We start from the raw sequence: 16,430 nt of genomic DNA on the forward strand, positions 1-16,430 counted from the left end.
GAATGGAATGGAATGGAATGGAATGGCAGGTTATGTAATCAACCCGAGTGGTATGGAATGGAATGGAATGGAATGGAATGGAATGGAATGGAATGCAATGGAATCAAGTCGAGTGGAATGTAATGGAATGAAATGGAATGGAATGGAATGGAATGGAATGAAATCAACAAGAATGCAATGGAATGGAATGGAATGGAATGGAATGGAACGGAATGGAATGGAATGGAATCAACCCGAATGGAATGGAATGGAATGGAATGGAATGGAATGGAATGGAATCAACTGGAATGTAATGTAATGTAATGGAATGGAATGGAATGGAACGGAATCAACCGGAATGGAATGGAATGGAATGGAATGGAATTCAATCAACACGAATGGAATGGAATGGAATAGAATCAACACGAATGGAATGCAATGGAATGAAATGGAATGGAATGGAATCAACTGAAATGGAATGGAATGCAATCGAATGGACTTGAATGGAATGGAATGGAATGCAATCAACCCGAATGGAATGGAATGGAATGGAATGGAATGGAATGGAATGGAATCAACCCCAATGGAATGGAATGGAATGAAATGGAATGGAATGGAATGGAATGGAATGAAATGGAATGGAATGGAATGGAATGGCAGGTTATGGAATCAACCCGAGTGGTATGGAATGGAATGGAATGGAATGGAATGGAATGGAAGGGAATGGAATCAACCCGAATGGAATGGAATGGAATGAAATGGAATGGAAGCGAATGGAATGGAATGGAAGGGAATCAACCCGAATGGAATGGAATGGAATGGAATGGAATGGAATGGAATGGAATGGAATGGCATAGAATGGAATCAACCCGAATGGTATGGAATGGAATGGAATCAATCAGAATGGAATGGAATGGAATGCAATGGAATGGAATGGAATCAAGGCGAATGCAATGGAATGGAATGGAATGGAATGGAATGGAATGGAATGGAATGGAATCAAGTCGAATGGAATGGAATGGAATGAAATGGAATGGAATGGAATGGAATGGAATGGAATGGAATGGAATGGAATGAAATGGAATGGAATGGAATGGAATGGCAGGTTATGGAATCAACCCGAGTGGTATGGAATGGAATGGATTGGAATGGAATGGAATGGAATGGAATGGAATGGAATGGAATGGCATAGAATGGAATCAACCCGAATGGTATGGAATGGAATGGAATGGAATGGAATCAATCGGAATGGAATGGAAAGGAATGGAATGCAATCAACCCGAGTGGAATGGAATGGAATGGAATGAAATGGAATGGAATGGAATCAAACCGAATGGAATGGAATGGAATGGAATGGAATGGAATGGAATGGAATGGAATCCACTGGAATGGAATGGAATGAAATGAAATGGAATTGATTGGAATGCAATGGAATGTAATGGAATCAACTGGATAGGAATGGAATGGAATGGAATGGAATCAACTGGAATGGAATGAAACGGAACGGAATGGAATCAACCGGAATGGAGTTAAATGGAATGGAATGCAATGGAATGGAATAGAACCAAACAGAACAGAATGGAATGGAGTGGAATAGAATGGAATCAACCAGAATGCAATGGAATGTAATGGAATGGAATGGAATGGAATGGATTGGAATGGAACGGAATCAACCCGAATGGAATCGAATTGAATGGATTGGAATGGAATGGAATGGTATGGAATAGAATCAACCCGAATGCAATGGAATGGAATGGAATGGAATGGAATGGAATGGAATGGAATGGAATTGAATGGAACGGAATGGAATGGAATGGAATGGAATCAACCCGAATGTAATGGAATGGAATGGAATGTAATGGAATGGAATCACCTGAAATGTAATGGAATGGAAGGGAATGGAACGGAATCAACCCGAATGCAATGCAATGGAATGGAATGGAATGCAATCAACACGAATGGAATGTAATGGAATGGAATCAAACCGAAAGGAATGCAATGGAATGAAATGGAATGGAATGGAATCAACTGGAATGGAATGGAATGGAATCGAATGGATTGGAATGGAATGGAATGCAATCAACCCGAATGGAATGGAATGGAATGGAATGGAATGGAATGGAATGGAATGAAATCAACCCGAAAGGAATGGAATGGAATGAAATGGAATGGAATGGAATGGAATGGCAGGTTATTGAATCAACCCGAGTGGTATGGAATGGAATGGAATGGAATGGAATGGAATGGAATCAACCCGAATGGAATGGAATGGAATGAAATGGAATGGAATGGAATGGAATGGAATGGAATGGAATGGAAAGGAATCAACCCGAATGGAATGGAATGGAATGGAATGGCAGGTTATGGAATCAACCCGAGTGGTATGGAATGGAATGGAATGGAATGGAATGGAATGCAATGGAATAAACTCGAATGGAATGGAATGGAATTAAATGGAATGGAATGGAATGGAATGGAATGGAATGCAATGGAATCAACCCGAAAGGAAAAGAATGGAATGGAATGGAATGGAATGGAATGGAATCAACCCGAATGGAATGGAATGGAATGGAATGGAATGGAATGGAATGGAATGGAATGGAATGGAATGGAATCAACCGGAATGGAATGGAGTGGAATGGAATGGAATGGAATGCAATCAACCCGAATGGAATGGAATGGAATGGAATGGAATGGAATGGAATGAAATCAACCCGAAAGGAATGGAATGTAATGAAGTGGAATGGAATGGAATGGAATGGAAAGGAATGGCAGGTTATGTAATCAACCCGAGTGGTATGGAATGGAATGGAATGGAATGGAATGGTATGGAATGGAATCAAGTCGAATGGAATGGAATGGAATGAAATGGAATGGAATGGAATGGAATGGAATGGAATGAAATGGAATGGAATGGAATAGAATGGAATGAAATGGAATGGAATGGAATGGAATGGCAGGTTATGGAATCAACCCGAGTGGTATGGAATGGAATGGATTGGAATGGAATGGAATGGAATGGAATGGAATGGAATGGAATGGAATGGCATAGAATGGAATCAACCGGAATGGTATGGAATGGAATGGAATGGAATGGAATCAATCGGAATGGAATGGAAAGGAATGGAATGCAATCAACCCGAGTGGAATGGAATGGAATGGAATGAGATGGAATGGAATGGAATCAAACCGAATGGAATGGAATGGAATGGAATGGAATGGAATGGAATGGAATGGAATTGAATGGAATGGAATGGAATCCACTGGAATGGAATGGAATGAAATGAAATGGAATTGATTGGAATGCAATGGAATGTAATGGAATCAACTGGATAGGAATGGAATGGAATGGAATGGAATCAACTGGAATGGAATGAAACGGAACGGAATGGAATCAACCGGAATGGAGTTAAATGGAATGGAATGGAATGGAAAGGAATGGGAAGGAATGGAATGGAATGGAATGGAATGGAATCAACCCGAACGGAAAAGTTTGGAATGGAATTGAATGGAATGGAATGGAATGGAATGGAATCAAACCGAATGTAATGTAATGGAATGGAATGGAATCAACTGGAATGGAATGGAATGGAATGGAATGGAACAGAATCAACACGAATGGAATGGAATGGAATGGAATGGAAAGCAATCAACACGAATGGAAAGGAATGGAATGGAATCAAACCGAACGGAATGCATTGGAATGAGATGGAATGCAATGGAATCAACTGGATTGGAATGGAATGGAATCGAATGGATTGGAATGGAATGGAATGGAATGGAATGCAATCAACCCGAATGGAATGGAATGGAATGGAATGGAGTGGAATGGAATGAAATCAACCCGAAAGGAATGGAATGGAATGAAATGGAATGGAATGGAATGGAATGGAATGGAATGGCAGGTTATGGAATCAACCCGAGTGGTATGGAATGGAATGGAATGGAATGGAATGGAATGCAATGGAATCAACTCGAATGGAATGGAATCTAATGAAATGGAATGGAATGGAATGGAATGGAATGGAATCTAATGAAATGGAATGGAATGGAATGGAATGGAATGGAATGGAATCAACCCGAAAGGAAAAGAATGGAATGTAACGGAATGTAATGGAATGGAATGGAATCAACCGGAATGGAATGGAATGGAATGGAATGCAATGCAATCAACACGAATGGAATGGAATGGAATGGAATAAAACCGAATGGAATGCAATAGAATGAAATGGAATGGAATGGAATCAACTGGAATGGAATGGAATGGAATCGAATGGATTGGAATGGAATGGAATGGAATGGAATGCAAACAACCCGAATGGAATGGAATGGAAAGGAATGCAATGGAATGGAATGAAATCAACACGAAAGGAACGGAATGGAATGAAATGGAATGGAATGGAATGGAATGGAATGGAATGGCAGGTTATGGAACCAACCCGAGTGGTATGGAATGGAATGGAATGGGATGGAATGGAATGGAATGCAATGGAATAAACTCGAATGGAATGGAATGGAATGAAATGGAATGGAATGGAATGGAATGGAATGGAATGGAATGGAATGGAATGGAATGGAATGGAATGGAAACAACCCAAAAGGAAAAGAATGGAATGGAATGGAATGGAATGGAATGGAATGGAATCAACCGGAATGGAATGGAGTGGAATGGAATGGAATGGAATGCAATCAACCCGAATGGAATGGAATGGAATGGAATGGAATGGAATGGAATGGAATGGAATGGAATGGAATTAAATCAACCCGAATGGAATGCAATGGAAAGAAATGGAATGGAATGGAATGGAATGGAATGGAATGGAATGGAATTGAATGGCAGGTTATGTAATCAACCCGAGTGGTAAGGAATGGAAGGGAATGGAATGAAATGGAATGGAATGGAATGGAATGGAATGGAATGGAATCAACCCGAAAGGAAAAGAATGGAATGGAATGGAATGGAATGGAATGGAATGGAATCAACCCGAATGGAATGGAATGGAATGGAATGGAATGGAATGGAATCAACCGGAATGGAATGGAATGGAATAGAATGGAATAGAATGGAATGGAATCAACCCGAATGGAATGGAATGGAATGGAATGGAATGGAATGGAATCAACTGGAATGGAATGGAATGAGATGGAATGGATTATAATGGAATGGAATGGATTGCAATCAACCGGAATGGAATGGAATGGAATGGAAAGGAATGGAATCAACTGGAATGGAATGCAATGGAATGGAATGGACTGCAATGGAATCAACCCGAATGGAATGGAGTGAAATAAAATGGAACGGAATGGAATCAACCGGAATTGAGTTAAATGGAATGGAATGCAATGGAATGCAATAGAATCAAACATAACAGAATGGAATGGAGTGGAATATAATGGAATCAACCCGAATCCAATGGAATGTAATGGAATGGAATGGAACGGAATGGATTGGAATGGAACTGAATGAACCGTAATGGAATGGAATTGAATGGATTGGAATGGAATGGAATGGTATGGAATAGAATCAAACCGAATGGAATGGAATGGAATGGAACGGAATGGAATGGAACGGAATGGAATGGAATGGAATGGAATCAACCCTAATGGAATGGAATGGAATGGAATGGAATGGAACGGAATGGAATGGAATCAACTGGAATGTAATGTAATGGAATGGAATGGAATGGAATGGAACGGAATCAACCGGAATGGAATGGAATGGAATGGAATGGAATGGAATGGAATGCAATCAACACGAATGGAATGGAATGTAATGGAATCAACACGAATGGAATGCAATGGAATGAAATGGAATGGAATGGAATCAACTGAAATGGAATGGAATGTAATCGAATGGATTTGCATGGAATGGAATGGAATGCAATCAACCCGAATGGAATAGAATGGAATGGAATGGAATGGAATGGAATGGAATGGAAAAAACCCCAATGGAATGGAATGTAATGAAATGTAATGGAAGCGAATGGAATGGAACGGAAAGGAATCAACCATAATGGAATGGAATGGAATGGAATGGAATGGAATGGAATGGAATGGCATAGAATGGAATCAACCCGAATGGTATGGAAAGGAATGGAATGGAATGGAATGGAATGGAATCAATCGGAATGGAATGGAATGGAATGGAATGGAGTGGAATGGAATGGAATCAACCCGAATGAAATGGAGTGGAATGGATTGGAATGGAATGGAATGGAATCAACACGAATGGAATGGAATGGAATGGAATGGAATGGAATAGAATGGAATCAAGGCGAATGCAATGGAATGGAATGGAATGGATTGGAATGGAATGGAATGGAAAGGAATGGAATGGAATCAACCCGAGTGGAATGGAATGGAATGGAATGGAATGGAATCAACCCGAATGGAATGGAATGGAATGGAATGGAATGGAATGGAATAGAATGGAATGGAATCCACTGGAATGGAATGGAATGAAATGGAATTGATTGGAATGCAATGGAATGTAATGGAATCAACAGAAAAAAATGGAATGGAATGGAATGGAATGGAATCAACTGGAATGGAATGGAATGGAATGGAATGGAATGGAATGGACTGCAATGGAATCAACCCGAATGGAATGAAATGGAATGAAATGGAATGGAATGGAATCAACCGGAATGGAGTTAAATGGAATGGAATGCAATGGAATGGAATAGAACCAAACAGAACAGAATGGAATGGAGTGGAGTAGAATGGAATCAACCAGAATGAAATGGAATGTAATGGAATGGAATGGAACGGAATGGATTTGAATGGAACGGAATCAACCCGAATGGAATGGAATTGAATGGGTTGGAATGGAATGGAATGGTATGGGATAGAATCAACCCGAATGCAATGGAATGGGATCGAATGGAATGGAATGGAATGGAACTGAATGGAACGGAATGGAATGGAATGGAATGGAATCAACCCGAATGTAATGTAATGGAATGGAATGGAATGGAATCAACTGAAATGTAATGGAATGGAATGGAATGGAATGGAACGGAATCAACCCGAATGGAATGGAATGGAATGGAATGGAATGCAATCAACACGAATGGAATGGAATGGAATGGAATCAAACCGAATGGAATGCAATGGAATGAAATGGAATGGAATGGAATCAACTGGAATGGAATGGAATGGAATCGAATGGATTGGAATGGAATGGAATGGAATGGAATGCAATCAACCCGAATGGAATGGAATAGAATGGAATGGAATGAAATCAACCCGAAAGGAATGGAATGGAATGAAATGGAATGGAATGGAATGGAATGGAATGGAATGGAATGGCAGGTTATGGAATCAACCCGATTGGTATGGAATGGAATGGAATGGAATGGAATGGAATGGAATGGAATGGAATGGAATGGAATGGAATGGAATGGAATGGAATCAACACAAATGGAATGCAATGGAATGGAATGGAATGGAATGGAATGGAATGGAATGGAATGGAATGGAATAAACCCGAATGGAATGGAATGCAACGGAATGGAAAGGAATGGAATGCAATGGAAAGGAATGGAATGGAATCAACCCGAAAGGAAAAGAATGGAATGGAATGGAATGGAATGGAATGGAATCAACCCGAATGTAATTTAATGGAATGGAATGGAATGGAATCAACTGGAATGTAATTGAATGGAATGGAATGGAATGGAATGGAACGGAATCAACCTGAATGGAATGGAATGGAATGGAATGGAATGCAATCAACACGAATGGAATGGAATGGAATGGAATCAAACGGATTGGAATGCAATGCAATGAAATGAAATGGAATGGAATCAACAGGAATGGAATGGAATGGAATGGAATGGAATGGAATCAACCCAAATGGAAAGGAATGGAATGGAATGGAATCGAATCGATTGGAATGGAATGGAATGCAATCAACCCGAATAGAATGGAATGGAATGGAATGGAATGGAATGGAATGAAATCAATTCGAAAGGAATGGAATGGAATGGAATGGAATGGAAGGGAATGGAATGGAATAAACCCGAATGGAATGGAATGGAATGGAATGGAATGGAATGGAATGGAATGGAATGGAATCAACCGGAATGAAATGGAATGGAATGGAATCGAATAGAATGGAATGGAATCAACCCGAATGGAATGGAATGGAATGGAATGGAATGGAATGGAATGGAATCAACTGGAATGGAATGGAATGGAATGGAATCAATCAGAATGGAATGGAATGGAATGGAATGGAACGGAATCAACCGGAATGGAATGGAATTGTATGGATTGGAAAGGAATGGAATGGTATCGAATAGAATCAACCCGAATGGAATGGAATGGAATCGAACGGAATTGAATCAACCCGAATGCAATGGAATGGAATGGAATGGAATGGAATGGAATCAACCCGAATTTAACGGAATGTAATGGAATGGAATGGAATGGAATCAACTGTAATGTAATGTAATGTAATGTAATGCAATGGAATGGAATGGAACAGAATTAACCCGTATGGAATGGAATGGAATGGAATGGAATGGAATGGAATGCAATCAACACGAATGGAATGGAATGGAATGGAATCAAACCGAATGGAATGCAATGGAATAAAATGGAATGGAATGGAATCAACTGGAATGGAATGGAATCGAATGGATTGCAAAGGAATGGAATGGAATGGAATGGAATCAACTTGAATGGAATGGAATCGAATGGATTGCAAAGGAATGGAATGGAATGGAATGCAATCAACCCGAATGGAATGGATTGGAATGGAATGGAATGGAGTGGAATGAAATCAACCCGAAAGGAATGGAATGGAATGAAATGGAATGGAATGGACTGGAATGGAATGGAATGGCAGGTTAGGGAATCAACCCGAGTGGTATGGAATGGAATGGAATGGAATGGAATGGAATGGAATGGAATGGAATCAACCCGAATGGAATGGAATGGAATGAAATGGAATGGAATGGAATGGAATGGAATGGAATGGAATGAAATGGAATGGAATGGAATGGAATGGAATGGAATGGAAAGGAATCAACACGAATGTAATGGAATGAAATGGAATGGAATTGAATGGCATAGAATTGAATCATCCCGAATGGTATGGAATGGAATGGAATGGAATGGAATGGAATGGAATGGAATGGAATCAATCGGAATGGAATGGAATGGAATGGAATGGAATGGAATGGAATGGAATGGAATGGAATTGAATCAACCCTAATGGAATGGAATGGAATGGAATGGAATCAACACGAATGGAATGGAATGGAATGGAATGGAATGGAAAGGAATCAAACCAAATGGAATGGAATGGAATGGAATGGAATGGAATGGAATGGAATGGAATCAATCGGAATGGAATGGAATGGAATGGAATGGAATGGAATTGAATCAACCCGAATGGAATGGAATGGAATGGAATGGAATCAACACGAATGGAATGGAATGGAATGGAATGGAATGGAATGGAATGGAATGGAATGGAATGGAATCAAACCAAATGGAATGGAATGGAATGGAATGGAATAAACCCGAATGGAATGGAATGGAACGGAATGGAAAGGAATGGAATGGAGTGGAATGGAATGGAATCAACCCGAAAGGAAAAGAATGTAATGGAATGGAATGGAATGGAATGGAATGGAATAGAATCAACCCGAATGGAATGGAATGGATTGGAATGGAATGGAATGGAATCAACCGGAATGGAATGGAATGGAATGGAATGGAATAGAATGGAGTGGAATCAACCCGAATGGAATGGAGTGGAATGGAATGGAATGGAATGGAATCAACTGGAATGGAATGGAATGAAATGGAATGGATTGGAATGGAATGGAATGGAATGGAATCAACCGGAATGGAATGGAATGGAATGGAATGGAATGGAATCAACTGGAATGGAATGGAATGGAATGGACTGCAATGGAATCAACCCGAATGGAATGGAATGGAATGAAATGGAACGGAATGGAATCAACCGGAATTGAGTTAAATGGAATGGAATGCAATGGAATGGAATAGAATCAAACAGAACAGAATGGAATGGAGTGGAGTATAATGGAATCAACCCGAATCCAATGGAATGTAATGGAATGGAATGGAACGGAATGGATAGGAATGGAACGGAATCAACCGTAATGGAATGGAATTGAATGCATTGGAATGGAATGGTATGGAATAGAATCAACCCGAATGGAATTGAATGGAATGGAACGGAATGGAATCAATCCGAATGTAACGGAATGGAATGGAATGGAATGGAACGGAATGGAATGGAATGGAATGCAATCAACACGAATGGAATGGAATGGAATGGAATCAACACGAATGGAATGCAATGGAATGGAATGGAACGGAATGGAATGGAATGGAATGCAATCAACATGAATGGAATGGAATGGAATGGAATCAAACCGAATGGAATGCAATGGAATGAAATGGAATGGAATGGAATCAACTGGAATGGAATGGAATGGAATCGAATGGATTGGAATGGAATGGAATGGAATGGAATGCAATCAACTCGAATGGAATGGAATGGAATGGAATGGAATGAAATCAACCCGAAAGGAATGGAATGGAATGAAATGGAATGGAATGGAATGGAATGGAATGGAATGGAATGGAATGGCAGGTTATGGAATCAACCCGAGTGGTATGGAATGGAATGGAATGGAATGGAATGGAATCAACCCGAATGGAATGGAATGGAATGAAATGGAATGGAATGGAATGGAATGGAATGGAATGGAAAGGAATCAACCCGAATGGAATGGAATGCAATGGAATGGAATGGAATGGAATGGCATAGAATGGAATCAACCCGAATGGTATGGAATGGAATGGAATGGAATTGAATGGAATGGAATGGAATGGAATGGAATGGAATGGAATCAGTCGGAATGGAATGGAATGCAATGGAATGGAATCAACCCGAATGAAATGGAATGGAATGGAATGGAATCAACACGAATGGAATGGAATGGAATGGAATGGAATGGAATGGAATGGAATGGAATGGAATGGAATGGAATCAACACAAATGGAATGGAATGGAATGGAATGGAATGGAATGGAATGGAACGGAATGGAATAAACCCGAATGCAATGGAATGGAACGGAATGGAAAGGAATGGAATGCAATGGAATGGAATGGAATGGAATCAACCCGAAAGGAAAAGAATGGAATGGAATGGAATGGAATCAACCCGAATGTAATGTAATGGAATGGAATGGAATGGAATGGAATGGAACGGAATCAACCTGAATGGAATGGAATGGAATGGAATGGAATGCAATCAACACGAATGGAATGGAATGGAATGGAATGGAATCAATCGGAATGGAATGCAATGGAATGAAATGAAATGGAATGGAATCAAATGGAATGGAATGGAATGGAATGGAATGGAATCAACCCAAATGGAATGGAATGGAATGGAATGGAATCGAATGTATTGGAATGGAATGGAATGGAATGGAATGCAATCAACCCGAATGGTATGGCATGGAATGGAATGGAATGGAATGGAATGGAATGAAATCAACTCGAAAGGAATGGAATGGAATGAAATTGAATGGAATGGAATGGAATGGAATGGAATGGCAGGTTATGGAATCAACCCGAGTGGTATGGAATCGAATGAAATGGAATGGAATGGAATGGAATAAACCCGAATGGAATGGAATGGAATGAAATGGAATGGAATGGAATGAAATGGAATGGAATGGAATGGAATGGAATGGAACGGAATGGAAAGGAATAAACTCGAATGGAATGGAATGGAATGGAATGGAATGGAATGGAATGGAATGGAATGGCATAGAATGGAATCAACCCGAATGCTATGGAATGGAATGGAATGGAATGGAATGGAATGGAATGGAATGGAATGGAATGGAAAGGAATAAACCCGAATGGAATGGAATGGAATGGAATGGAATGGAATGCAATGGAATGGAATGGAATCAAACCAAATGGAATGGAATGCAATGGAATGGAATGGAATGGAATGCAATGGAATGGAATGGAATCAAACCAAATGGAATGGAATGCAATGGAATGGAATGGAATGGAATGGAATGGAATGGAATAAACCCGAATGGAATGGAATGGAACGGAATGGATAGGAATGGAATGGAATGGAAAGGAATGGAATGGAATGGAATGGAATCAACCAGAAAGGAGAAGAATGGAATGGAATGGCATGGAATGGAATGGAATGGAATGGAATCAACCCGAATGGAATGCAATGGAATGGAATGGAATGGAATGGAATGGAATCAACCGGAATGAAATGGAATGGAATGAAATTGAATAGAATGGAATGGAACCAACCCGAATGGAATGGAATGGAATGGAATGGAATGGAATAGAATGGAATCAAGTGGAATGGAATGGAATGGAATGGAATCAACCAGAATGGAATGGAATGGAATGGAATGGAAAGGAATCAAACGGAATGGAATGGAATTGAATGGATTGGAAAGGAATGGAATGGTATCGAATAGTATCAACCCGAATGGAATGGAATGGAATGGAACGGATTGGAATCAACCCGAATGCAATGGAATGGAATGGAATGGAATGGAATGGAATCAACCCGAATTTAATGGAATGGAATGGAATGGAATGGAATGGAATGGAATGGAATCAACTGTAATGGAATGGAATGGAATGGAATGGAATGGAATGGAATGGAATGGAATGGAATGGAAAGGAATAAACTCGAATGGAATGGAATGGAATGGAATGGAATGGAATGGAATCAATAGGAATGGAATGGAATGGAATGGAATGGAATGGAATTGAATCAACCCGAATGGAATGGAATGGAATGGAATGGAATCAACACGAATGGAATGGAATGGAATGGAAAGGAATGGAATGGAACGGAATCAAACCAAATGGAATGGAATGGAATGGAATGGAATGGAATGGAATGGAATGGAATCAACCGGAATGAAATGGAATGGAATGGAATCGAATAGAATGGAATGGAATCAACCCGAATGGAATGGATTGGAATGGAATGGAATGGAATGGAATCAACTGGAATGGAATGGAATGGAATGGAATCAACCAGAATGGAATGGAATGGAATGGAATGGAACGGAATCAACCGGAATGGAATGGAATTGAATGGATTGGAAAGGAATGGAATGGTATCGAATAGAATCAACCCGAATGGAATGGAATGGAATGGAACGGAATGGAATCAACCCGAATGCAATGGAATGGAATGGAATGGAATGGAATGGAATCAACCCGAATTTAATGGAATGTAATGGAATGGAATGGAATGGAATCAACTGTAATGTAATGTAATGTAATGTAATGCAATGGAATGGAATGGAACAGAATTAACCCGTATGGAATGGAATGGAATGGAATGGAATGGAATGGAATGCAATCAACACGAATGGAATGGAATGGAATGGAATCAAACCGAATGGAATGCAATGGAATAAAATGGAATGGAATGGAATCAACTGGAATGGAATGGAATCGAATGGATTGCAAAGGAATGGAATGGAATGGAATGGAATCAACTTGAATGGAATGGAATCGAATGGATTGCAAAGGAATGGAATGGAATGGAATGCAATCAACCCGAATGGAATGGATTGGAATGGAATGGAATGGAGTGGAATGAAATCAACCCGAAAGGAATGGAATGGAATGAAATGGAATGGAATGGACTGGAATGGAATGGAATGGCAGGTTAGGGAATCAACCCGAGTGGTATGGAATGGAATGGAATGGAATGGAATGGAATGGAATGGAATGGAATCAACCCGAATGGAATGGAATGGAATGAAATGGAATGGAATGGAATGGAATGGAATGGAATGGAAAGGAATCAACACGAATGTAATGGAATGAAATGGAATGGAATTGAATGGCATAGAATTGAATCATCCCGAATGGTATGGAATGGAATGGAATGGAATGGAATGGAATGGTATGGAATGGAATCAATCGGAATGGAATGGAATGGACTGGAATGGAATGGAATGGAATGGAATGGAATGGAATGGAATCAACCCTAATGGAATGGAATGGAATGGAATGGAATCAACACGAATGGAATGGAATGGAATGGAATGGAATGGAATGGAAAGGAATCAAACCAAATGGAATGGAATGGAATGGAATGGAATGGAATGGAATGGAATCAATCGGAATGGAATGGAATGGAATGAAATGGAATGGAATTGAATCAACCCGAATGGAATGGAATGGAATGGAATGGAATCAACACGAATGGAATGGAATGGAATGGAATGGAATGGAATGGAATGGAATGGAATGGAATGGAATCAAACCAAATGGAATGGAATGGAATGTAATGGAATAAACCCGAATGGAATGGAATGGAACGGAATGGAAAGGAATGGAATGGAATGGAATGGAATGGAATCAACCCGAAAGGATAAGAATGTAATGTAATGGAATGGAATGGAATGGAATGGAATAGAATCAACCCGAATGGAATGGAATGGATTGGAATGGAATGGAATGGAATCAACCGGAATGGAATGGAATGGAATGGAATGGAATAGAATGGAGTGGAATCAACCCGAATGGAATGGAGTGGAATGGAATGGAATGGAATGGAATCAACTGGAATGGAATGGAATGAAATGGAATGGATTGGAATGGAATGGAATGGAATGGAATCAACCGGAATGGAATGGAATGGAATGGAATGGAATGGAATCAACTGGAATGGAATGGAATGGAATGGACTGCAATGGAATCAACCCGAATGGAATGGAATGGAATGAAATGGTACGGAATGGAATCAACCGGAATTGAGTTAAATGGAATGGAATGCAATGGAATGGAATAGAATCAAACAGAACAGAATGGAATGGAGTGGAGTATAATGGAATCAACCCGAATCCAATGGAATGTAATGGAATGGAATGGAACGGAATGGATAGGAATGGAACGGAATCAACCGTAATGGAATGGAATTGAATGCATTGGAATGGAATGGTATGGAATAGAATCAACCCGAATGGAATTGAATGGAATGGAACGGAATGGAATCAATCCGAATGTAATGGAATGGAATGGAACGGAATGGAATGGAATGGAATGCAATCAACACGAATGGAATGGAATGGAATGGAATCAACACGAATGGAATGCAATGGAATGGAATGGAACGGAATGGAATGGAATGGAATGCAATCAACATGAATGGAATGGAATGGAATGGAATCAAACCGAATGGAATGCAATGGAATGAAATGGAATGGAATGGAATCAACTGGAATGGAATGGAATGGATTCGAATGGATTGGAATGGAATGGAATGGAATGGAATGCAATCAACCCGAATGGAATGGAATGGAATGGAATGGAATGAAATCAACCCGAAAGGAATGGAATGGAATGAAATGGAATGGAATGGAATGGAATGGAATGGAATGGAATGGCAGGTTATGGAATCAACCCGAGTGGTATGGAATGGAATGGAATGGAATGGAATGGAATCAACCCGAATGGAATGGAATGGAATGAAATGGAATGGAATGGAATGGAATGGAATGGAATGGAAAGGAATCAACCCGAATGGAATGGAATGCAATGGAATGGAATGGAATGGAATGGAATGGCATAGAATGGAATCAACCCGAATGGTATGGAATGGAATGGAATGGAATTGAATGGAATGGAATGGAATGGAATGGAATGGAATTAGTCGGAATGGAATGGAATGCAATGGAATGGAATCAACCCGAATGAAATGGAATGGAATGGAATGGAATCAACACGAATGGAATGGAATGGAATGGAATGGAATGGAATGGAATGGAATGGAATGGAATCAACACAAATGGAATGGAATGGAATGGAATGGAATGGAATGGAATGGAATGGAATGGAATGGAACGGAATGGAATAAACCCGAATGCAATGGAATGGAACGGAATGGAAAGGAATGGAATGCAATGGAATGGAATGGAATGGAATCAACCCGAAAGGAAAAGAATGGAATGGAATGGAATGGAATCAACCCGAATGTAATGTAATGGAATGGAATGGAATGGAATGGAATGGAACGGAATCAACCTGAATGGAATGGAATGGAATGGAATGGAATGCAATCAACACGAATGGAATGGAATGGAATGGAATCAATCGGAATGGAATGCAATGGAATGAAATGAAATGGAATGGAATCAAATGGAATGGAATGGAATGGAATGGAATGGAATCAACCCAAATGGAATGGAATGGAATGGAATGGAATCGAATGTATTGGAATGGAATGGAATGGAATGGAATGCAATCAACCCGAATGGTATGGCATGGAATGGAATGGAATGGAATGGAATGGAATGGAATGAAATCAACTCGAAAGGAATGCAATGGAATGAAATTGAATGGAATGGAATGGAATGGCAGGTTATGGAATCAACCCGAGTGG

The sequence above is a fragment of the Pan paniscus genome, chromosome 6 (genome assembly GCF_029289425.2).
Source record: "Pan paniscus chromosome 6, NHGRI_mPanPan1-v2.0_pri, whole genome shotgun sequence".
NCBI classification, from domain to species: domain Eukaryota; kingdom Metazoa; phylum Chordata; class Mammalia; order Primates; family Hominidae; genus Pan; species Pan paniscus.